At 37.5% G+C, this 24,988-nt stretch overlaps 1 protein-coding gene and 1 long non-coding RNA gene across 2 annotated transcripts in view; one reads left to right on the forward strand and one right to left on the reverse strand.

Annotated features, from left to right (window-relative positions):
- Positions 1–24,988, forward strand: part of LOC136864697 (malectin-B) — a 182,104-nt gene that overhangs the window by 154,346 nt on the left and 2,770 nt on the right. The gene's annotated exons all lie outside the window — the stretch shown is intronic.
- LOC136864699 (uncharacterized) lies at positions 453–19,594 on the reverse strand. Its single transcript, XR_010859357.2, has 3 exons — positions 19,534–19,594; positions 9,773–9,857; positions 453–634 (listed from the first exon to the last, which is right to left on the reverse strand). It is a non-coding gene; the product is annotated as an uncharacterized lncRNA (long non-coding RNA).

Raw genomic sequence — 24,988 nt, forward strand, 5'->3', positions numbered from 1 at the left:
AATAAGTCCATAAGGAAGATGCGTGTGTGCCCCTTGTAAGGGCAGCTTTTTTTTTTTTTTTCAATTATTGAAACGCATACCCCGTTATTGTGTTTATTAGTCTATTAGTTACCCAAGTACAGAATTTCAACTTCCTACATTAATTTTAACCCGTGCCGACGGGGCCTAAAAGTTTTAGAAAATAGCTGCTTAAAGGGTCTGTTAAATGTAGTTGTAGATGATCACTCAAAACAATTATTTTAGAGAAATATAAATGAAAACAGAAATTTATGTAATGCTCTTCTTGTAAGTAACAAAAAAGATACAATTTTTATAGTTATTCATTTGGATATTTCCTCTTCAAAGTCTCTTTTTTTACAGTATGGGTAAATTTTTCTATGTTCTTGCACACAATGTAATAAGAACTGCTTCTGTTCTTCATCTGCGATAATCAAACCATGAAAGTCTATCATCAATTCAACAGTTCTTTCAGCTGTGTCATTAACTGCTTTTATGATAGAAACCTTTTTAGCTTCCACAAATGCCACGTTGTCTTTCCATGAAGATACAATTTCTTGAAGGAAACCACTGTCAAGTTTCAGTCGTGAAAATAAATCTTTACTCTTGACAGAAACAAAATCACTCAAAGATTTCCCTGAAACAAGATAAAAAAATACTTGTAGTGCCTATAAATAAAACAAGTAAGTTCTAAATCATCAACTTCATTATCAAAAATTGAAAGGATGGCTATTTCCTCTGACAAGTACCGCAAGTGTTGACTGAACTTGTTTAAAGCCGCATTAGAAATCAACTTGTCAACTTTCTCGTAATCTTTTAAGATCTTTAAAAAACAAAAATCTTGATTCGTCGCTTTTATTGCCAAACTACATCCAAGCCAGGGCTTCACGTAAACTGCCACAATGAATAAACAAACATCTTGTAAAGCTTGTTTGTCCTTAGCGCTCATTTTATACTGGGACTTCAGTAAACACTTGCCATCCAACGTGCTTGATGCATTGCACCAGGAGGTCTGATTTTTATTTTATTTTTAATGCCTCCACCCAGAAAAACAATAGCAAGCTCAATGAGCTCGCAATAACCATTTGTACAGTCGATTTTGCCAGCTCATTTTAAATAAAACGTCACCAATTCAATAATATTTACCTCACAGAGATGTTGTTGGACAAAATCAGTGCACGGTTCGATGGCACTAGGATTAATATTCTTCCAGTTGTCTCTAAACTTTTTGAACAGCGGAATATCAGGACTGCTAGTGATTTGTTGGATCTTTGATTCAAACACACTTTTGAGCACCAGTTCGTAAATACGATGGCGGCAAGGAAAGAGTAACAACTCTCTTTCTATTTTTTGCTCTAAAAGCACACAAGCTCCATTCAAGCGTCCTGTATTAGATTATGTTGTATCACAGCACATTATTTGTACCGTATCATCCAGGTTCCAGTCATGAAGGGCATTTGACACTGCTTTCGCTTGCTCTTTGCCGGAAGAGTTGTCTAACTTCGGCACAGCAAGAAGTTGTTCTTCCTCGTCACGTGAAATAATAATTGGTAGGCGTTCTTCGTTAGAACTTCTTACGTCCACAGCAGGTAACAATTTTCCATCCCAATGAACAGTAACTACTTCGGGCACGTTATTCTGAAAATCGGATTTAATGGATCTCGCTCTATCTTTTCTCATTTGTGTTCGAACGCATTGAATAGAAGATTTGTTGATCGGGTAATTGTCAGAACTAAGACCAAGTGCTTCTACTACAGACTGAATTCTATAAACAGAATCTCTGATGCTTAGTTGACATCTGTCTAAAGTTGCAACTAATTTAGATGTGATAAAATCTTTTCTTCCTCTTCTTGTCGACGTAGCTTAAGAACTTACAGATTGAGATGTGGATGGCAGAGATTCTTCCAGGCTTTCTTCAAAGCTTGTGGATTGTTCTTCTACGTCTTCATGTGTATCAAAAGTCTGTAAAGCTGCAGATTCCAATGAGCTCGCGGAAGACATTTGCTTTAGTCTCTTTTTATCTTCTGCGAGTTTTCTCAGCCTGGCCCTTTCTTCAATATCAGCCAACTTTTTGTCAACACCTGCTTCGATTTTTATTCTTTCAAGAGCATCAGCATGTGCGATATCAAATAAATTATCTAATTCAATTTGAAAGTTCTCTTCGCGGTGCCTATGTAAATCCTGAATCTAGTTGCTATTTTTTTGCAGTTTTCGCCAGACCTGATAAAGATCCACTAACTTCTTAACACAATTAGGCACAGCTCTGGTAGGTATTCTAGCCTTTTCCCAGAATTTATTGCACTCCCGAATGACAAGATTTGCGCTTTCACTAACAGTCAACCTCACATATGTTGAAAAATAGAACTGCAAGAACTTGACGATTAGATGGTAATTTTGCGCCTGTTATTTGGTGATTTACTTCACCAACCAAGAAAATGGTTTTTTTTTTATTGCTCCTTAGTTCCACTGACATCTTCGAAATATAAAACAATCCGTGATAGCTACGCGATAAGTGAAAACTAAGTGACAATAACAATGAGAGCGCGCCACTCTTGTGACGCAACTTGTATGGACATGTTTGCGCGCAAGTCGGCACGGGTTGCACTGTTCCAAATAAGGAAAAAATTGTTTTCGGGTGTTTTAGGCCCAAATGAATAAAACAATAACCTATGCATTGCAAAATTAAAGCTTTGAAAAATAAGGGATACCCTAACTTACATGTATCCTAATTATAAAATACTAGGAATAACAGGCTAACTATGGAAATGTGTAGTTACACTAAATACATATATGCATAGACAGATTATTATTATGTAAAAAATACACATGGGCACGTGCGAATAAGCCTATTAGGACTACAGAAAGTATTTATTTGCCTTCCTCTGTGCCCATATTTCTTTCATTCTTTTACTGTGGTGTAGCGTTATTACAATGACAATATATGTATAATTCAGGATCTGACTCTATTCGAGAAGCCGTATAATTAAATTACGTGTCTGTATGGCACGGCTAATCTTAAATGCTAAGGCGCATGGAACATTTGTCTATGTTTCCTCCTGCTCATTTCATATGAGACTATTGTGGCATATCATCATAGAGTTATTCTGAAACATTTCTCCGTGTTGCCCGTATGTGATGCGTATGAGACGGCAAAGCGTACTCTGATGGCACCTATCTGTGAACGGTATAACTAGTCTTGTGTACAGACTCTTATCTCCAGAGTGCACAACGATAGCCAGACACTACCGCTCTCATGCAGGTTACTTGGGAAAGAGACTGTCTGCTGTTGAAACGGGTCGTGTGTGGACGTTTTGAGACCATGACTCTGTCTTCATCTTCTAATATGAAGGACCATCCGACTGGGGTCGGATAAAGTGTAGTATTATTTCCCGTTTAGGGATCAGTTTATTTGTTGTCTTGAATGTTAATATATAACCTTATATGTAGGGTTTTTTGATTTGATTAAACCTTCCTTTTGGGTGTTACCAGTGCATAGGTCGATAACGGTAAGTTACTTTGGATATCTCGCTACTGATTTAAGCAACTCATTTTAAGATATTTCTTCTGGTCATGTTATATTACCTTATTTGTCATTTAATTTATTTTGTGTGCTCCTTGTGGTAAGATTTCTGGCTTGGTATTCTCTTTTCTGTACGCCGTTTGAACGACATGTTGGTGTCATGTAAATGTTATGCCTATTGTTGACCGGTAAATGTGAAATTCTTTCGGCTTTTCTAAATTTTATTTTACCTCTCTGATTAATATTTATTTTGCTCATTTGGTGTGTTTCCTGGTATTATTTCCTTGGTGCATGAGTTAGTGCTATTTAAAATTGATTGTGGCTTATCGCTATGGTAATCCTTGACCTGTTTGGTGCTAGTTTTCACTTAGTCATTCCATTCTCGATTAACTGATATTTCATTATGATTGTTTTTACTCCGTTAGTACCGTGTATTGACCTACGCGCTGCGTAATCACCAGCTGTCACCTTTTTTCTTTTCTTACTTAATATATTATTATTATTATTATTATTATTATTATTATCATCATCATCAGTATGTTAGTTTTCATAGATGTTAAATTCGTTTTGGTAATGTATCTCCAAGTTAACTAAGGTTTATATGGTTTGATTATCACTATTATTCATTAGTTCACGTTTGATAAGTTCTTATTTATCCTTATTATTTTAAAACCTTAATTTCCTTAAAATTTCATGTCAACTACAAATATTACTTTTCCTACATGTAAATAAGTTTTAAATTGTATCTCTATGTTTTATTCATTTATTTACACTACACATTAAGTTGGTTTATTTCTAGATTATATTTTATAATGTAATATTCTAAAGTAGAAGTTCATTTAAACTATATTATTTCATGGGGTTTGGACCGTCCTTAGTGGAGAGTTTCTAACGTTCACTATCCTTATTTTTTCTTCACATTGCTGTTTTATCTTATCTCTACCTTGCCCAATTATGTAACTGTGTCATTGTTGGTCTTATCTTGGGATTTCTTCTTGTTCTTGCGTGGCGTCGCTAATGTTATGATTAATTGTGTTGGTCATGACAGGAGATTGTGTTTGTCTCTTGGTGTATGTTGACGCCTTGGGTTACCGGACTTGGCTTGATTTCTATTACACTGACTATGTATTTTAATTTTGTTGATTTACTACCTGTTTGATTTTATTTGGGATTTATGTTTTAATTATTGGTGTCTGATTTTTTTTTAAAATCTTGGGCTGGTTGTGTGTTAATTATTTTGGGGACGTCATTTTTGTGTGCTGATTTATATGGAAACATGCTTCCGACCATATTTCGGGTGTATGATTCCTCCACTGAGGATTGTCAAAAGCCACTTACAGTTATTCATCCTATGTTTCATTCCTCATAAAATTCTATTAAATAAATGAATTTTCAAACCTTGTTAAGTCAAAGTTAGGTAATGGTGCACCATTTTTGTTAATAGAGTAGATGTATTTTTTAATTACTATATTTATTTTAATTTCATTCATTTATTTATTAATTTCAAAAGGATTTTATTTATATTACTAGCGAATGTACCCGTGCTTCGCTACGGTATTCTACATTGTATTCGAATATCGAAGTAAATAGTGTACATGCAGTAAATAAGATTGTTTTAAAATTGCATGTCTGTTAGCGTTATCCGAGAAAGAGCATGGGGAGGACCCCGTACGTTATTTCCAATGTAAAGTGTTTGTTACGGATTTGTGATATAACGGCAGGCTCACTTGCCTACTGCCATTCACAATCGAGTTGGGAAGTTTACATTATAATTGCAGGCCCCAGGGAGAGAGGAGTGGGGGGTCTGCACTCTGGTCAACCAAGCGAAGTCGTCTTTTGCACCGTGCACAGTGCATGCACCACGCGCATGCACCCTGAGAGGCCCTGCTGTAGACCATGGATATTTTTCTGAATACAGCATTGTTACATGAGTATATGAATATTAAACTCGTTATCACCACTATTAATAGGCCTACATAAATTACTATGTTGCCTCTGTTGTGAAATGGTAGGGTATCTAGTGAACCACTGTTTCTTTCTTATCACATTTGCAGTTAATGCTCTGTTACTATTTCCTGCAAACTGTTTTTTCTTGTAAATTTAATACATGTCCACTTTCTGCAACTTTGGAATAATTTGGCCAAATATTATTGCATAAAACACTCTGAAATCCTGCTGTTATTATTTAGTTAGCCATGGCAGCACGCAGTGAGATGACAGTGGGTATGTGCGCAGTGAAACACAATAATTTACAGTGTTTACCACTCGCAGCGCAGTGGTGCATATCTCCCATTAGGGCACCGAGCCTATAAATAACCTTAGATATGCGGATAACACCACCCTGATGGCAGAAAGTGAAGAAGAAGTTAAGTATCTCCTATTCAAGATAAAAGAAGAAAGTGCAGAGGCTGGACTAATGTTCGTCAGGAAAACAAAAATCCTGGCAACTGAACCTATCACTTCCTGTCATATAGGGAGAAACAATGGAGGTAATTCCTAGTTTCATCTACCTAGACTCAAAGATCACTGCTTATGGTGACTGCAGCCATGAAATTAAAAGATGCTGGCTTCTTGGGAGAAAGACAATGGCCAGTCGCGACTACGTTTTCAAGAGTAGAGGTATACCTAACTTTAAGAACAAAAATCTAAGTAGTAAAAGCTATGGTCTTCACAGTCGTGATGTACCGAAGTGAGATCGGACAATAAGAAAGGCAGAACGTTAAAGAAAGACACATTCAAACTATGGTGTTGGAGAAAACTCCTTAGAGTTTTAATGGACTGCAAAGAGGTGTAATATTACAGGAAAATCAACCCAGGATGCACATTTGAAGGTTGAATACTGAAGCAAAAACTGAAGTACTTTGGGCATATTATGAGAAGACATGATTCACTGGGAAAGACCTAAATCCTGGGGAAGACTAATGGTAAAAGAAGAAAAGGGCATATTAGATGGATTGCTAGTATCTAGGAAGTCATGGATTTCAATCTAAAAGCTCTTCAGGAAATAGTACAGGACAGAAGAAAATGGCACACTTTGGTGTATGGGGTCATGGAGAGTTGGAATCAACTAAACGACTAACACATCATCATTTCTTCTTCTTCTTCTTCTTCTTCATCATTCAATAAAGGTTGGCATCATCCTGGTGATTATAGATTTATCTTGTACCGTATGAAATAGAGAGTATGTATCTTGTTGGTACCGGTTTTGCTTGTTAAAACAAGCCATCCTTCTTTTGCTACATTTGCATGTGCCATCAGTTTTTCCTTGCAGAACTAATTGAAAAAGTCAATACTTCTTTCCACGCATGATGTGTCCCAAGTACTCCACTCCAACTTCTGCTTCTTAATTGTCAGCATAAATTCTGTACTCACACGCTTCAAAACTTCAGTATTTGTAATCCTTTCCATCCATGAGATATGAAGTATTTGTCAATAGGTCCCCATTCCAAATGCCTCTAATGGTTTGAACAAGTTGGAAGTGAATGTCCATCATTCCATACCAATGAAAAGTGTTGAAAACACATAATGTCGCAACATGCAAAGCCTGAGTGCAATGCTGAGGTTTTTTTTTTAAATGCTATTTGTTTGGGGCATCGACCCATGTGGATCTTTCGCCCCTACTGGCACCATATTGTATGAACCTGCGTGTAATTGGAATGGCGGTAGTGTGGAATGTTGTGTGTGAGGAAAGGAAGTTTAGGGACGTCACAAACACAAAGTCCCCAGGCCTGGGATATTAATCATTACAATTAAAAAACCCTGACCCGGCCGGGAATCGAACCCGAGGCCGCCGGGTGACAGGTGAACGCATTGCCCCCTCACCGTGGGGCCGGCATGCTGAGGTGTTTATTGGTCAATAACTTCTTAAATTTGTTTAAGGTGTTCCGAGCTTGTTCAATTCTAGCACGGACTTCTTTTAAGAACGTGCACTGAAAACTTATAAGATATCCATGGCATCTGCAGGTTTTAATTTTTTTTTTTTTTTGCTAGCGGCTTTACGTCGTACCGACACAGATAGGTCTTATGGCGACGATGGGATGGGAAAGGCCTAGGAGTTGGAAGGAAGCGGCCGTGGCCTTAATTAAGGTACAGCCCCAGCATTTGCCTGGTGTGAAAATGGGAAACCACGGAAAACCATCTTCAGGGCTGCCGATAGTGGGATTCGAACCTACTATCTCCCGGATGCAAGCTCACAGCCGCGCGCCTCTACGCGCACGGCCAACTCGCCCGGTGCAGGTTTTAATACATAATACATAATTCAGTCTGGCCTTCGGTTCAGAGGGTCCCAGGTTAGATATAAGCATGAATAATGTTCAGGAGTAGTTTCAGAACATGACTCAAAACAATATAACAACAAAACATTATAAGTTGTGTTATTAGAGATGGGAGTTTAACATTGTAACATGATAATATATACTGTGTTAAGAAGGAAGCCATACTTTCCAGTGTTGACTCAGTTAAGTGTAACTTACGAGCTTTTCAGTCTGTCGAACACAAGTTAAATATAGCTATTACACTGTAACATACCTTTAATAAAACACATTATTGAAGAAGGAATAAGAAACACTATTACAAAGAATGACATGTTTCGTTCTTAAAAGAACATCACCAGATTCTATCAAGTCACATTCAAATATTTAGAATACCTATTTATATTTATTTCTGTTTAATACTTAGGAACTTGAAATCTGGCACTTATCACAATAATCTCTTTCTTTGTCTGGACTCCAGCATTTACTGCGAGGTTTTTGGAAAACTGTTGCTCTGTCATTGACATAGGTCCAAAAGCTTGCAGTCCATTGACCTACTTACTCCATGTCATGCGTCTCTCCTTTGCTATGTCCATGACACGCTTTATTTTATTTTATTTTTTCTTCCAAGAGAGCAATACTAATAAACAACCACGCTAATCTGAAATAAGCACAGGAGACCCGAATACATAAGTAACTGTCTCAGCGAAACCAAGGAAATGATTGGGAGTTTCTGATTGGCTAACGGATATTAGGCTCCAACACAGCAGCTTGCCTAAGCGTGCACTCCTGTGCAGACACAAGTGATAATTTTGTAACAGCTTAGAGGCAATATTACATTCCTATTATGTTATTTGTTGGCCGGTTACAGATATTTTTCAGTTATTTGAAGTGCATTGTTTTATACTTACTGGTTTCTTGACACATTTAATAATAAATAATGTTGTTTGCTTTACATCCTACTAACAACTTTTACGGTTTTCGGAGACGCCGAGGTGCCGGAATTTAGTCCCGCAGGAGTTGTTTTACGTGCCAGTAAATCTATAGTCATGAGGCTGACGTATTTGAGCACCTTCAAATACCACTGGACTGAGCCACGATCGAACCTGCCAAGTTGGGGTCAAAGGGCCAGAAAGACACATTTCCACGTGGTTACTTTATGTTTCATGTTTCATTGTGAACTATGAGCAAAAAAGACAAGCAAGAGTGTCCTCATTGGTCTTGTTCAGAGTCACAGATCATGCAACTAAATTTGCCTAATGCGATTTATGTAAACAAAAACTCAGTTGGGGGGAAACGGTTTATAATTTGAAGAAACGCATTGAAAGAAGGCATCCAATAATATTATGACTACTATTACCATTATTATCATTATTATTATTATGTTGTTGGCTTAATACCCCACTAACTACTTTTATGGATTTGGAACTCTGAAGTGCCAGAATTTTGTCCCGCAGGTGTTCTTTTACATGTTGGTAAATATACCAACTCGAGGCTACTTGAGCCCATCCAGAAACCAAGGGACTGAGCCAGGATTAAACATGCCAACTCAAGCTCAGGAGGCCAGTGCCCTACCACCGGATTTAATCATCCCAGCCATCATCATTTCTTTTTTTTTTACTAGCACAAAAGAAAATCAGAAATGGAAGGTTCATTGTTGGACACACTAACGAGTGGTCGGCTTTTCCAGCAGCTGTGTATTATCACAGTGGTAAAGTAGTTAATTCTTATTGAAATTTAGTTGAGAAAGGGGGAGAGTGAGAGTGTGTGTGTGTTTTTTTCATTTTGCTCTATAAATATTGGTGTTTAGTGTTTATTTGTAGTAATTACCTTTAGTGATATCTATTTAAATTTTACATTGAGTAGTTGTGGTGCCATGCACTAGATTACTGGTTGTAGGTTAGGTTTTGCTCTGTTTTTATTTTGGGTTGGGGGGGGGGGGGGGGTAAACAATAATATTCACTTTTTATTTAAACATTGGTAGATTTGTTGATGAAATACTTACAAAGACAGGATATTATAAGGAGTTGTAACTTCTGCAGCTTTTACATTCATACAGGAAATAGACAGTAGCAGTTTGCCAGTTCCACCTATCACAAAAGTAATGATTTCTTTAATATACCCTTGTAATTTTTTTAAAGAAATAAATTCAACAGACGTTACTGTATTTTACAGGCAAAATAGTTAACACTTGTATTGTTATTGATTATTGCTGCTCTTAATATTCAGATATTGTATTGTTGGCTACAATTTAGAAAAAAGGGTAGTGTATTCTAGAAAGAAATAGCTTATTCCTGTATTCCGGTGACTTATTTGTAGTTCTGAGTAGGAAGTTCAAGTCTCTGGTATACTTTATCCTGTGCACCCTCAATATTTCAGCATTTAAGGGCAGTTTTAATTTCTGTTAACTTGTAGGAATAAAAAGAAAAACATTTCTAATAAGGACTTAGTTTTAACTACATTTCTGTTGTTTTAGTTAACCTGTTGTAATTAGGATATGTCTAAATGCATTTTAGGATTATTGTAGTTTAGTTATTTTATTAGAAGTTATTGTGCTTGCTTATTATTCTGTAATAGGGGAAATGTCTCTAGGAAATTAACTCTTACTAGAATTCTATTGTTTCAGTTAACCTGTTATAGTAGTAGTAGTAGTAGTAGTAATCTGTCCATACCTGGTCAGCTTGCGTGGGGGTTTAGCTCTGAATTGAGTAAGGGCGAGGCATAATACTGCATGAGACACTGAGGTGGGGGCCCTCAACCCTGACATGGCGCATCATAACGACTGATAGGGTAAGTTTCTGCGGATATGCAAGACAGGTGTAAATAAGGCATAGCCAATGAGCCCCTGGGGATCAGCTGAGGTAAAGCAAAGAATGGTCAACGGCCTCGAAGGCAGAAGAGGTCATATCCCAATGGCAGAGGGGACAGAAAAACCAACTCTTATACACTTTGCTTGCTGCAAGTAGCAACATCGTCAGCATCTGATCACAAGAGGTGCAGCTGGGAATTCATGTTCTGGAACTACCCACTCCAATCCTAAGAACTGGTCCTTGTTTCAAACTTGTGATAATTAAGTACCATGAGGCATGGCAGAAATCAGACTTTTACCCCAGATGGTAACCAATCCACTGTTGTCAAGAACAGTTTAACCAGACTGTAGGATTCTAGGACGTCTGGACCGACATGCAAACAGGAGGAGTCGAAGACCTCTAGCCAACTTCGCCCAAACAGCAAAACCTTTTTCGGAACAATAAACATAAATAATCTCATACGAGCAGGAAAGTTGTATGCACTAGAGCAAACCCTAAAAAAAAAAAAACAACAATAAATACAGATACTGGCACTCCAAGAAACAATACTGCCTGACGAAAACATGGTGGATTTCACCAACTACAGACTCTTCAAAAGTAAAACAGACAAACAAATTCTCAAAAACACACCACTTTTAGGAGTCTCTTTTACAGTCAAGAAAAACATACCCTTGAAGTCTGAAAATGATAGACTAATGATAATCACCATAAAGTGTGCAAATAAAATATGCACACTAAATGATGCACACATCCTCTTATCAATGAGAATAATAAAACAGACCCTAAAAAGGTAGACAAATCCTGGGAAACACTAGAGGAAATAGTATCCAAAATTCCTCCAAACCACATTAAAATCTTACTAGGCATCTTCAGTGCACAATTAGGCAGAGAAAGAAAAAACAGAAAAACAATTCGAAAATTCCCATTACATAAATGGACCAACCAAAATGGACCAAGATTAGTCAAACTCTGAAGGATATTCAACCTTAAAATCATGTCAACACACTTCAAAAAGAAATCATCAAAACAAATGACATGGAGATCATCGAACACACTCATTGACAAATTCTAACTTCACTATTTAGCAATCTCTTATCCAAAGCACAGAGAAATTATGAATGTTCAAGTCAGAAGGGGGTGCAAACATAGACTCAGACCATGATCTGACAAGAATCAAACTACAGTTAAAACCTCAGTGATTCACAGAAAGGTAGCCACCAATCCCAAAATTTGACACCACTAGGATCCAACCCCCTCTCACAGAAAAATTAGAGGAGAAAGAGGCAAAAAATTGGCAACAACTCAAAGGCAAACTGATTAAACAGCACAAATACTAATTCCTCTTCAGAAAAGGAAAAGACACCCTTGGTAGAACGAGGAATGTGAACAAGCAATGCAATCTAGACAGAATGCATACAACAATTGGCTATCTACAAAACATTTCTAGCAGTGAGGAAAGAGACGGCTCAATATATCAGACAGGCCAAAAGGAAATTCAAAAAGGATCAACTACTTGAAATCGAGAAAGGCTTTGAAAGAAACAACACACAAAATTATAATAGGTAATTCAACATAGTCTCTGCTTCAGAAAAGAAAATGGGCAATTGGCACTAAATAACCAGGAAATTTAAAAGGAACTAATCAGATATTTTAAAGAACTTCTGAACTGCCCAGAACCAACACAAAGGTTTTACCACAAGAACCTGAAATCACTAATCCAAATTCATTACCACAAGATGAAGAAGAAATTCTAAGACAGATCAAAAGACGTAAAAACAATAAAGCATCAGGTGAATATGGAATCATAGCTGAAGTCCTCAAATTAGCAGACCCAAATACCATAAAAGAAATCAGCAAAATCATGCAAGACATACGGCAAACAGAACAAATCCCAGAAGACTGGAAAAATGTTCCAGTTCACCTGCTATATAAGAAGGGAGACAGAAGAGATGTGACCATCTACAGAGGAATCTCACTAGTATCAGTTGCATTCAAAATTCTATCCTAGTGTCTTCTTTATAGAGCACACCAACAACAACTAGGAGCAAAAATCGAAGAATATCAGGCAGGATTCAGACCAAGCCGACTGTGTTAAGGTCGTGAACCTAAAGCTACTCCTAAGACATCAGAGAATTTGTAGCAAAAATTTAGTCTGCACATTTGTTGATTTCAAAAAGCCTATGATTCAGTTGATCGCAAGTCACTCTTCCAAATATTGAAAGAACAAATACTTGAAAACACTTGCAGTCATAAAACACACTAACAAGACATGAAGTCCAAGTTTAAATTCATGGGGGAAATCTCAGATCCTTTTGAAATCAAAACGGGAGTAAGACAAGTGGATTGACTCTCACCTTTACTCTTCAACTGCACCCTTGAAGAAGTCATACAAGAATGGTTCAAACAGAAATAAGTCCTCAATATTCACCAACCAATTACTTTGGGCAGAGGAAAATTAACGATAGATTGCCTAGCATTTGCAGACGAGGTAGCAGACTTAACCTGAGACATTTCAACAGCCTAAAATCAGATTGAACTCCTGAAAGAAATTGTGGAAAAATTTAGCCTTCATATATCTTTTCAAAAGACAGAATACATGATCTGCAACAAACAAGCACCAAAATTCAGCGAGTATCACAATTTAAGTATCTTGGTGACACAATTCAGGAAAATGGACTCAAAACAAAATCCAGTGAAATTAGATGCCAAAAGTTGGAAATTGCATACCGACTAACCCAGAATAACTACCAAAAAAAAAATGTATCTCACAAACTAAGACATTACAGTACTGTCATTAAACCAGAATGTATTCATGGATCAGAAATGCTAATTTTGAACAGGAAAGCAGACATTGAAAATACTGAGCAAATGGAACACGAAATCATTTTTTAAAATTTCTGGCCCAAAAGGCTACCGACTCAGAGCCAGACAGAAAAAGAAACAATATGCAAATATTCACAGTGACATTAGAAAACGCAGGTTAAGATTCTATTATATTAATAGAATGCACCCAGACAGACTTACATAACAAATAGTCGAATTCTATGAAAACAGGAGTAAAACCAAAACAGACACAATGAAATATATTGGTGAAATCAAAACTGATCTGAAACAGGCAGGAATTACACCAGCAGATGTCCAAAACCAGGTAATCTTCAGAATCAAACCTCACACATGGCAAGTTGACCAAGAAGAAAGACCAAAGAAGAAGACTGGAACGTGGTCTGAAGACAGAAAGGAAGTCCACTGCAATGCCACCCCGAGATGACAAAGAATGACGTTACGCTAAACAGTGCCATAGGGTAATGTGCACGACAATGATAGAAGGACAAACAATAATACAATACAGCAACTCAGATATATAACTTACCATGACATAAGTGGAAGCAAGAATCTGTGCTGAAAACCCATCCCATAGAAAAAAGGTCAACCCACTGTGGGTGGGGGACGCTGATGAAGAATACACCCACAGTATCCCCTACCTGTCGAAAGAGGCGACTAAAAGGGGTGCAAGGGGCTCTCAACTTGGTAGCATGGGGTGCCAACCACAGGGCCCTTAGCTGAGTCCTGGCATTGCTTCCACTTACTTGTGCCAGGCTCCTTACATTGATCTATCCTGTCCGACCTCCCTTGGTCAACTCTTGTTCTTTTCTGACCCCGACGGTATTAGAGCATTCGAGGCCTAGGGAGTCTTTCATTTTCACGCCCTTCGTGGCCCTTGCCTTTCTTTGTCCGTTACTTCATTTTTCGAAGTGACGGATCCCTTCTTTTTTTCTCCTTTTTCTCTCTGTTTACCCCCTGTGGCTGGGGAATGCAGACGAAGAATACACCCACGGTATCCCCTGCCTGTCGTGAGAGGCGACTAAAAGGGGCGACCAAGGGATGCTTGTATTAGAACCATGAAACTACTTTTGATTAGTACCATCACGCGGGGAACACCATGGGTCGCCTGTACTTGCGAGTAGTACCACTATATTCAGTACACAATAGGTTTGTGATTTGCAGCAGCAGAGAGGGGTTCACTGTGGGTTTCCAGTACCCGTGATTAGTACCATTGTGAGAAACACCACGGGTCTGGGCGTTGCCTGTGATTAGTACCACTATATGAGCAACACCGTGGGTCTGTGTTGCCTGTGATTAGTACCCACTATATGAGGAACACTGCGGGAATACCGGCGCCCGTGATTAGTACACGTAGGTGGGGAACACCATCAGTTTGCGTTGCGTATGAGTGGCGCTATTATGTGAGAAACACCATAGGTCTGCGTTACCTGTACGACATACAATACTTGTGAGTAGTACCATCATGTGTGGAACACCGTGAGTCAATGCTACTTTTGATTAGTACCCCAACATGACAAATACCATGGTTCTACTTTACTAGCAACAAGTACCATTATGAGGGACCGTTGTCCTGGATTTTGGACCCCTTTTGATAACAAGCATCCTCGATTCAGGATTGTGCTTTAGAAGTGTCCTTTGGTCAGTAATCCTATTTTATGATAGTTTTTGGGTCGGGTCCACTGATTGTTTTGAATTCATATTCATCCATTCATTCTTCATGACATTTTTTATTTTGGTCAGTGGATGATTTTGAACTTTTAATTTGTCATTTCGTACCATTAGGGGCCGATGACCTAGATGTTAGGCCCCTTTAAACAACAAGCATCATCATCATCATCATAAAAAAAAAGGTCAGAGATCTTTAGGAACTACTGGGCCAGGCATCAAAAATAACACCAGTTTTCTTGAAAAAAACAACTGTACTTAATATCAAGGAGTGGATAACATAACAGATAAATAAAATTTGAAAACCTTTAACTCGTTTTGTAAAATAAGGAAAGTTTTAAAATATGAGTAAACAGATAAGTAATCTATATAAATAAAATTGTAGGGGGTCCGCTGTCTGTAATTTCTTTTGTTTTGCCAATTTTTCAGATATTTATCCGTTTTAGGTCAACTCAAGACCGAATCGGTGGTTTTTACGTTTCGTGTCTGTTTGTTTGTCTGTTTGTCTGTTCCACCATTACGTCGAAACGGCTGGATAGATCTCAACCAAACTTCATATTTAGAGTATACTCATCCCGGGGAAGGTTTCGATATGCATATTGTTTTAAAATCTTTGAATACACGGGGGGTTTATAGGAAAACCAAAATGGTTTTTCCATCATCACGTCGAAACGGCTGGATAGATCTCAACCAAACTACATATTTAGAGTATACTCGTCCCGGGGAAGGTTTCGATATGCATATCATTTTAAAATCTTTGAATACACGGGGGGTTTATAGGAAAACCAGAATGGTTTCTCCACCATCACGTCGAAACGGCTGGATAGATCACAACCAAACTTCATATTTAGAGTACACTCATCCCGCGGAAGGATTCGATATGCATATCGTTTTAAAATATTTGAATAGACGGGGGGTTTATAGGAAAACCTGAATGGTTTTTCCACCATCACTTCAAAACGGCTGGATAGAGCTCAACTAAACTTCATATTTAGAGTATACTCCTCCCGGGGAAGGTTTCTGTATGCATATTATTTTAAAATATTTGAATAGACGGGGGGTTTACAGGAAAAACAGAATGGTTTTCCTCCATTTTCTCTTATACTATTGATTTTCTGTAAACTTAGTTTACCGTACGTGAAACGTCTCTTCATTATAAACAACTTTCGTTATGTTCATAATTTACCTTACTCTTCACATGACGGAGAAATTTACAATTTTCCGCTGGTATCATGCTCTGCATTGAGTGACCGACAGATCGACAACGAACCTACAGGTTACCATGGCAACGTCTCTGACTGCATGCCAGCAGGGAAGTAACGTATTGCCATTTTCCTCATCATGCTTTTAAATTCGTGGTTGTTCCTTGGGTAGAAGGCAAGAGAGGCGTCAATCGGCCTATCTGCGGGATATTGGCGGAATATCGTTGGATGTTATAACCGCCCTCGAATAGATTAGGTAATAACACCATTAGTCATCTTCTTATTATTTGTTTACCTAGGAATCACTGGATCTAAATTTCTCCTCTGTTACCGCTTTATTATATCCATAACACACACTAGCATAATTTATTGAGGGGATTTGATTTTCCAATACGTTAACTTGGCATTTACATATTTGTCGTTATCCGGCTGTCCTCAGTTACAATCCATTTTCTATTACTTTCAACTTTCTTAACTGTATTATTTTCTTCCTTAATTACGCCGTATGTACGCGAGTGCTACAAACTACTGGATGTATTTCCACCAAGACTCATATTTAGAATACACCTGTCCTTGATAGGTTTTAGGGAAAATATTGTTTCAAAATCCCTGAACTGACTGGGGGTTTATACGAAACCGAAACAGTAATTTTGCACTTCCACAAAATATACACAACCAACGTTAATTTAAATCTACCTGTCTTGGTAGAAATTAATTTATAAACTTTTTTTCTCATGTGCATCATTTCGATACGAGGATTAATAAGGGAGATATCATTAACGGACCGTTTTTCTGTACAAGTCCCATCGGACTTAACTCACGAGCGGGTGCGTGTAAAGCGTATTCCTTACAACTTGAAAACTACTGAAGACATTCGAACCAAAATTTATATTTAGCATCCACCTGACCAAAGGTAGGTTTTAAACGTAAATAACATTTCATGTTCCGGAATGGACTGGCGGTTTATAGGGAACCGAAATGGTGATTTTACTCTTCCACAATATACACAGAACAAGACCAACCTAACTGGAAATCGACCAAACGTGATGGAATTCCACCTCTAAACCTTTTTCTTCATGTGCATTTTTCATAAATGGTCACTTTTGCAGGTTAAGTCCAGCGGACATAGCCCAAAAGGTGTTTTACATGGAGCAGATTCCTTATCTATATAAATCAAATCGTAACGACTGTGTGCCTCTACACTGACTATTTTGGCGAAATTTTCGTACAGCATTCCGTTATAAGGGGTAATAATGATCATAATTTTTTGTTTAGTTTCCTGAAAGCCCTAATTTTTATCCGCCTCGCCCAAAATCCAGATTGCGGCATAATCTGCCAGAAGAAAAAGAAGATAATTGAAATTTGACAAAATTATACGTTTTCGCCTGTAACGAACGGAATACATCCCAGATCATTACATTTTTCACTTTTTATCCCCGTAGAATATCGAAATATGCAGGCAATTTTAATGATGGTGCAGACCTTCGGAAATTCCTATCCCATAACGGATTGCACAATCTCCGTTCAATTTGGAATGATCTACAACCTTGGTCTTTTGACTTTTGCCGTATCTGTATCCCATTTACGTTTGATTTTTCTCTATTAATCGATGTTAAGTCAATTTGGAATTTTCACATGCATAATTCATACTTTCAGTTACATATATGAAATACAGAATCATCATACTCTTCACGAAAATTGGCCCACCCAGTAGGCATATGTGAGCCAAATGCTATGTATGTAGCTGTCACATAATTATCCGAAAGGTAATGTAATGTGAGATAATCTTACAAAACCTTTACCCTGTTCCATGTTTCTAACTCAATCTGACCCAAGAATAGATGACATATCATAGGACCAGCCATTTAGGCCACTAAATCCGGCGTGTCTTATGGTATAATCCTTTGTCGATATGACGTACGTTTAGTAGCAGTTAATCTGTAAATGAAGGTCTTCAATATTGTAAACACGCATATACTTTCGTATGTCGATCTATATATATTCACTGATGTTGATTTTTAGCTATCGAGAAAGGGTGGGTCTGATATTGTAATCAGTACTCCCCACACCGACTTTGACTGGCAGTAGGAAAGGGTTCCTTCTCCAACTCCTGTGTAAGGAAGGCCTACAATTGTAATGAATAGTTCCCTTCTCGATGTGACTTGCAGAAGGCAAGTGAGCATGCAGTTTTGTTTAAAACTCCTTTACCCGATTGTGTTTGGCAGTAGACAAGGGTGCCCGCCATTATAAAGAAATGTCCTCATCTAAAATGTGACTGGCATTAAGCATAGTGGCCTGCTATTTTGATGGAAACTCACCAACTTGGTGTGACTGGCAGTAAGCTGGCTGGCAGTAGGAAAATGGGCCTGGCATTATAATGATAACTGCACAACTCAATTTCGAGTGATAGTAGGGTAATTGCCTGCCATTATAATAGAAACTCCTCAACTGTAATCTGTCTGGAAGTAGGAAAGGGGGGCTGCCATTTTAACGGAAACTCCCCAAATCGATTCTGTCCGCGTAGTAGGCAATGGGGCCTGCAATTATAATGTAAACTTCCCAACTCGATTGTGAATGGCAGTAGGCAAGTGAGCCTGCCGTTATATCACAAATCCGTAACAAACACTTTACATTGGAAATAACGTACGGGGTCCTCCCCATGCTCTTTCTCGGATAACGCTAACAGACATGCAATTTTAAAACAATCTTATTTACTGCATGTACACTATTTACTTCGATATTCGAATACAATGTAGAATACCGTAGCGAAGCACGGGTACATTCGCTAGTAATATAAATAAAATCCTTTTGAAATTAATAAATAAATGAATGAAATTAAAATAAATATAGTAATTAAAAAATACATCTACTCTATTAACAAAAATGGTGCACCATTACCTAACTTTGACTTAACAAGGTTTGAAAATTCATTTATTTAATAGAATTTTATGAGGAATGAAACATAGGATGAATAACTGTAAGTGGCTTTTGACAATCCTCAGTGGAGGAATCATACACCCGAAATATGGTCGGAAGCATGTTTCCATATAAATCAGCACACAAAAATGACGTCCCCAAAATAATTAACACACAACCAGCCCAAGATTTTAAAAAAAAATCAGACACCAATAATTAAAACATAAATCCCAAATAAAATCAAACAGGTAGTAAATCAACAAAATTAAAATACATAGTCAGTGAAATAGAAAACAAGCCAAGTCCGGTAACCCAAGGCGTCAACATACACCAAGAGACAAACACAATCTCCTGTCATGACCAACACAATTAATCATAACATTAGCGACGCCACGCAAGAACAAGAAGAAATCCCAAGATAAGACCAACAATGACACAGTTACATAATTGGGCAAGGTAGAGATAAGATAAAACAGCAATGTGAAGAAAAAATAAGGATAGTGAACGTTAGAAACTCTCCACTAAGGACGGTCCAAACCCCATGAAATAATATAGTTTAAATGAACTTCTACTTTAGAATATTACATTATAAAATATAATCTAGAAATAAACCAACTTAATGTGTAGTGTAAATAAATGAATAAAACATAGAGATACAATTTAAAACTTATTTACATGTAGGAAAAGTAATATTTGTAGTTGACATGAAATTTTAAGGAAATTAAGGTTTTAAAATAATAAGGATAAATAAGAACTTATCAAACGTGAACTAATGAATAATAGTGATAATCAAACCATATAAACCTTAGTTAACTTGGAGATACATTACCAAAACGAATTTAACATCTATGAAAACTAACATACTGATGATGATGATAATAATAATAATAATAATAATAATAATATATTAAGTAAGAAAAGAAAAAAGGTGACAGCTGGTGATTACGCAGCGCGTAGGTCAATACACGGTACTAACGGAGTAAAAACAATCATAATGAAATATCAGTTAATCGAGAATGGAATGACTAAGTGAAAACTAGCACCAAACAGGTCAAGGATTACCATAGCGATAAGCCACAATCAATTTTAAATAGCACTAACTCATGCACCAAGGAAATAATACCAGGAAACACACCAAATGAGCAAAATAAATATTAATCAGAGAGGTAAAATAAAATTTAGAAAAGCCGAAAGAATTTCACATTTACCGGTCAACAATAGGCATAACATTTACATGACACCAACATGTCGTTCAAACGGCGTACAGAAAAGAGAATACCAAGCCAGAAATCTTACCACAAGGAGCACACAAAATAAATTAAATGACAAATAAGGTAATATAACATGACCAGAAGAAATATCTTAAAATGAGTTGCTTAAATCAGTAGCGAGATATCCAAAGTAACTTACCGTTATCGACCTATGCACTGGTAACACCCAAAAGGAAGGTTTAATCAAATCAAAAAACCCTACATATAAGGTTATATATTAACATTCAAGACAACAAATAAACTGATCCCTAAACGGGAAATAATACTACACTTTATCCGACCCCAGTCGGATGGTCCTTCATATTAGAAGATGAAGACAGAGTCATGGTCTCAAAACGTCCACACACGACCCGTTTCAACAGCAGACAGTCTCTTTCCCAAGTAACCTGCATGAGAGCGGTAGTGTCTGGCTATCGTTGTGCACTCTGGAGATAAGAGTCTGTACACAAGACTAGTTATACCGTTCACAGATAGGTGCCATCAGAGTACGCTTTGCCGTCTCATACGCATCACATACGGGCAACACGGAGAAATGTTTCAGAATAACTCTATGATGATATGCCACAATAGTCTCATATGAAATGAGCAGGAGGAAACATAGACAAATGTTCCATGCGCCTTAGCATTTAAGATTAGCCGTGCCATACAGACACGTAATTTAATTATACGGCTTCTCGAATAGAGTCAGATCCTGAATTATACATATATTGTCATTGTAATAACGCTACACCACAGTAAAAGAATGAAAGAAATATGGGCACAGAGGAAGGCAAATAAATACTTTCTGTAGTCCTAATAGGCTTATTCGCACGTGCCCATGTGTATTTTTTACATAATAATAATCTGTCTATGCATATATGTATTTAGTGTAACTACACATTTCCATAGTTAGCCTGTTATTCCTAGTATTTTATAATTAGGATACATGTAAGTTAGGGTATCCCTTATTTTTCAAAGCTTTAATTTTGCAATGCATAGGTTATTGTTTTATTCATTTGGGCCTAAAACACCCGAAAACAATTTTTTCCTTATTTGGAACAGTGCAACCCGTGCCGACTTGCGCGCAAACATGTCCATACAAGTTGCGTCACAAGAGTGGCGCGCTCTCATTGTTATTGTCACTTAGTTTTCACTTATCGCGTAGCTATCACGGATTGTTTTATATTTCGAAGATGTCAGTGGAACTAAGGAGCAATAAAAAAAAAACCATTTTCTTGGTTGGTGAAGTAAATCACCAAATAACAGGCGCAAAATTACCATCTAATCGTCAAGTTCTTGCAGTTCTATTTTTCAACATATGTGAGGTTGACTGTTAGTGAAAGCGCAAATCTTGTCATTCGGGAGTGCAATAAATTCTGGGAAAAGGCTAGAATACCTACCAGAGCTGTGCCTAATTGTGTTAAGAAGTTAGTGGATCTTTATCAGGTCTGGCGAAAACTGCAAAAAAATAGCAACTAGATTCAGGATTTACATAGGCACCGCGAAGAGAACTTTCAAATTGAATTAGATAATTTATTTGATATCGCACATGCTGATGCTCTTGAAAGAATAAAAATCGAAGCAGGTGTTGACAAAAAGTTGGCTGATATTGAAGAAAGGGCCAGGCTGAGAAAACTCGCAGAAGATAAAAAGAGACTAAAGCAAACGTCTTCCGCGAGCTCATTGGAATCTGCAGCTTTACAGACTTTTGATACACATGAAGACGTAGAAGAACAATCCACAAGCTTTGAAGAAAGCCTGGAAGAATCTCTGCCATCCACATCTCAATCTGTAAGTTCTTAAGCTACGTCGACAAGAAGAGGAAGAAAAGATTTTATCACATCTAAATTAGTTGCAACTTTAGACAGATGTCAACTAAGCATCAGAGATTCTGTTTATAGAATTCAGTCTGTAGTAGAAGCACTTGGTCTTAGTTCTGACAATTACCCGATCAACAAATCTTCTATTCAATGCGTTCGAACACAAATGAGAAAAGATAGAGCGAGATCCATTAAATCCGATTTTCAGAATAACGTGCCCGAAGTAGTTACTGTTCATTGGGATGGAAAATTGTTACCTGCTGTGGACGTAAGAAGTTCTAACGAAGAACGCCTACCAATTATTATTTCACGTGACGAGGAAGAACAACTTCTTGCTGTGCCGAAGTTAGACAACTCTTCCGGCAAAGAGCAAGCGAAAGCAGTGTCAAATGCCCTTCATGACTGGAACCTGGATGATAAGGTACAAATAATGTGCTGTGATACAACAGCATCTAATACAGGACGCTTGAATGGAGCTTGTGTGCTTTTAGAGCAAATACTAGAAAGAGAGTTGTTACTCTTTCCTTGCCGCCATCATATTTACGAACTGGTGCTCAAAAGTGTGTTTGAATCAAAGATCCAACAAATCACTAGCAGTCCTGATATTCCGCTGTTCAAAAAGTTTAGAGACAACTGGAAGAATATTAATCCTAGTGCCATCGAACCGTGCACTGATTTTATCCAACAACATCTCTGTGAAGTAAATATTATTGAATTGGTGACGTTTTTTTAAAATGAGCTGGCAAAATCGACTGTACAAATGGTTATTGCGAGCTCATTGAGCTTGCTATTGTTTTTCTGGGTGGAGACATTAAAAATAAAATAAAGATCAGACCTCCTGGTGCAATGTATCAAGCACGATGGATGGCAAGAGCTTACTGGCAAGTGTTTACTGAAGCCCCAGTTTAAAATGAGCACTAAGGACAAACAAGCTTTACAAGATGTTTGTTTATTCATTGTGGCAGTTTACGTGAAGCCCTGGCTTGGATGTAGTTTGGCAATAAAAGCGCCGAATCAAGATTTTTGTTTTTTAAAGACCTTAAAAGATTACGAGAAAGTTGACAAGTTGATTTCCAATGCGGCTTTAAACAAGTTCAGTCAACACTTGTGGTACTTGTCAGAGGAAATAGCCATCTTTTCAATTTTTGATAATGAAGTTGATGAGCAGACTAAAGGAAACATTGTAGAAAATTTAGAAAAAGAAAGCTTTGGTGATTCCGGAAAGAGATATGTTCCATCGAAAGAAGAGATGTCTGGCTCTCTATATGGTACATAGTAGACTAGTAGTGTTTAATCTAGTACTTAATTTAGAACATATTTGTTTTATTTATAGGCACAAGTAATTTTTATCTTGTTTCAGGGAAATCTTTGAGTGATTTTGTATCTGTCAAGAGTAAAGATTTATTTTCACGACTGAAACTTGACAGTGGTTTCCTTCAAGAAATTGTATCTTCATGGAAAGACAACGTGGCATTTGTGGAAGCTAAAAAGGTTTCTATCATAAAAGCAGTTAGTGACACAGCTGAAAGAACTGTTGAATTGATGATAGACTTTCATGGTTTGATTATCACAGATGAAGAACAGAAGTAGTTCTTATTACATTGTGTGCAAGAACATAGAAAAATTTACCCATACTGTAAAAAAAGAGACTTTGAAGAGGAAATATCTAAATGAATAACTATAAAAATTGTATCTTTTTTGTTACTTACAAGAAGAGCATTACATAAATTTCTGTTTTCATTTATATTTCTCTAAAATAATTGTTTTGAGTGATCATCTACAACTACATTTAACAGACCCTTTAAGCAGCTATTTTCTAAAACTTTTAGGCCCCGTCGGCACGGGTTAAAATTAATGTAGGAAGTTGAAATTTTGTACTTGGGTAACTAATAGACTAATAAACGCAATAACGGGATATGCGTTTCAATAAGTGAAAAAAAAATTGTTTTGCCCGTTTAAGGGACACCCTAATGTAAGTAGAATAAATGTAGTGGAGTTTTTTATCACTTAGTTTTTTTATTTAGTTTTTTTGCGTCGCACCGACACAAGTATATCTTATGGGAATGATGGGATAGGAAAGACCTGGGAATGGGAAGGAAGCGGCCGTGGCCTTAATTAAGGTACAGCCCCAGCATTTGCCTGGTGTGAAAATGGGAAACCACGGAAAACCATCTTCAGGGCTGCCGACAGTGGGGTTCGAACCCACGATCACCCGATTACTGGATACTGGCCACACTTAAGCGACTGCAGCTATCGAGCTCGGTGCTTGCATTATTATTGTGAAATCTTTGTGTAGTATACATTATTTCCTACATTTGACATGTACACTGTTGTTCATAGAATACGCTTTTATTTTTGTGTTGATATTTGCATATTATTTCACATTTCTTTGTAGAGACAAAGGAATGGCTGAGGGAGGCAGGTGTAAGGACTGTGGTTGTGAGTTTGAATTAAGGAAGATGAGGGAAGAGATAGCCAGTTTGAGAGAAATAATTAAGCTTGTAACAGACGACAGGAATTAGGATAGGTCTCCCTCAATCAATGTACAGGATACGGTAAGTAGGCGAGAGGGAGGGAAAGGGAAGAAGGTGGATGAATGTTTTAAGTGGGAGGAAAATGAGGGCTAAGGGTTTCCTCAGGTAGTAGGCCCAGGAGAGTTATTAGTGGGGAATCGGTATGAGTCACTGAAGGGTAGATCAGCAGAAGGAAGATGG

Source organism: Anabrus simplex, chromosome 2 (genome assembly GCF_040414725.1).
Source record: "Anabrus simplex isolate iqAnaSimp1 chromosome 2, ASM4041472v1, whole genome shotgun sequence".
Classification (NCBI taxonomy): domain Eukaryota; kingdom Metazoa; phylum Arthropoda; class Insecta; order Orthoptera; family Tettigoniidae; genus Anabrus; species Anabrus simplex.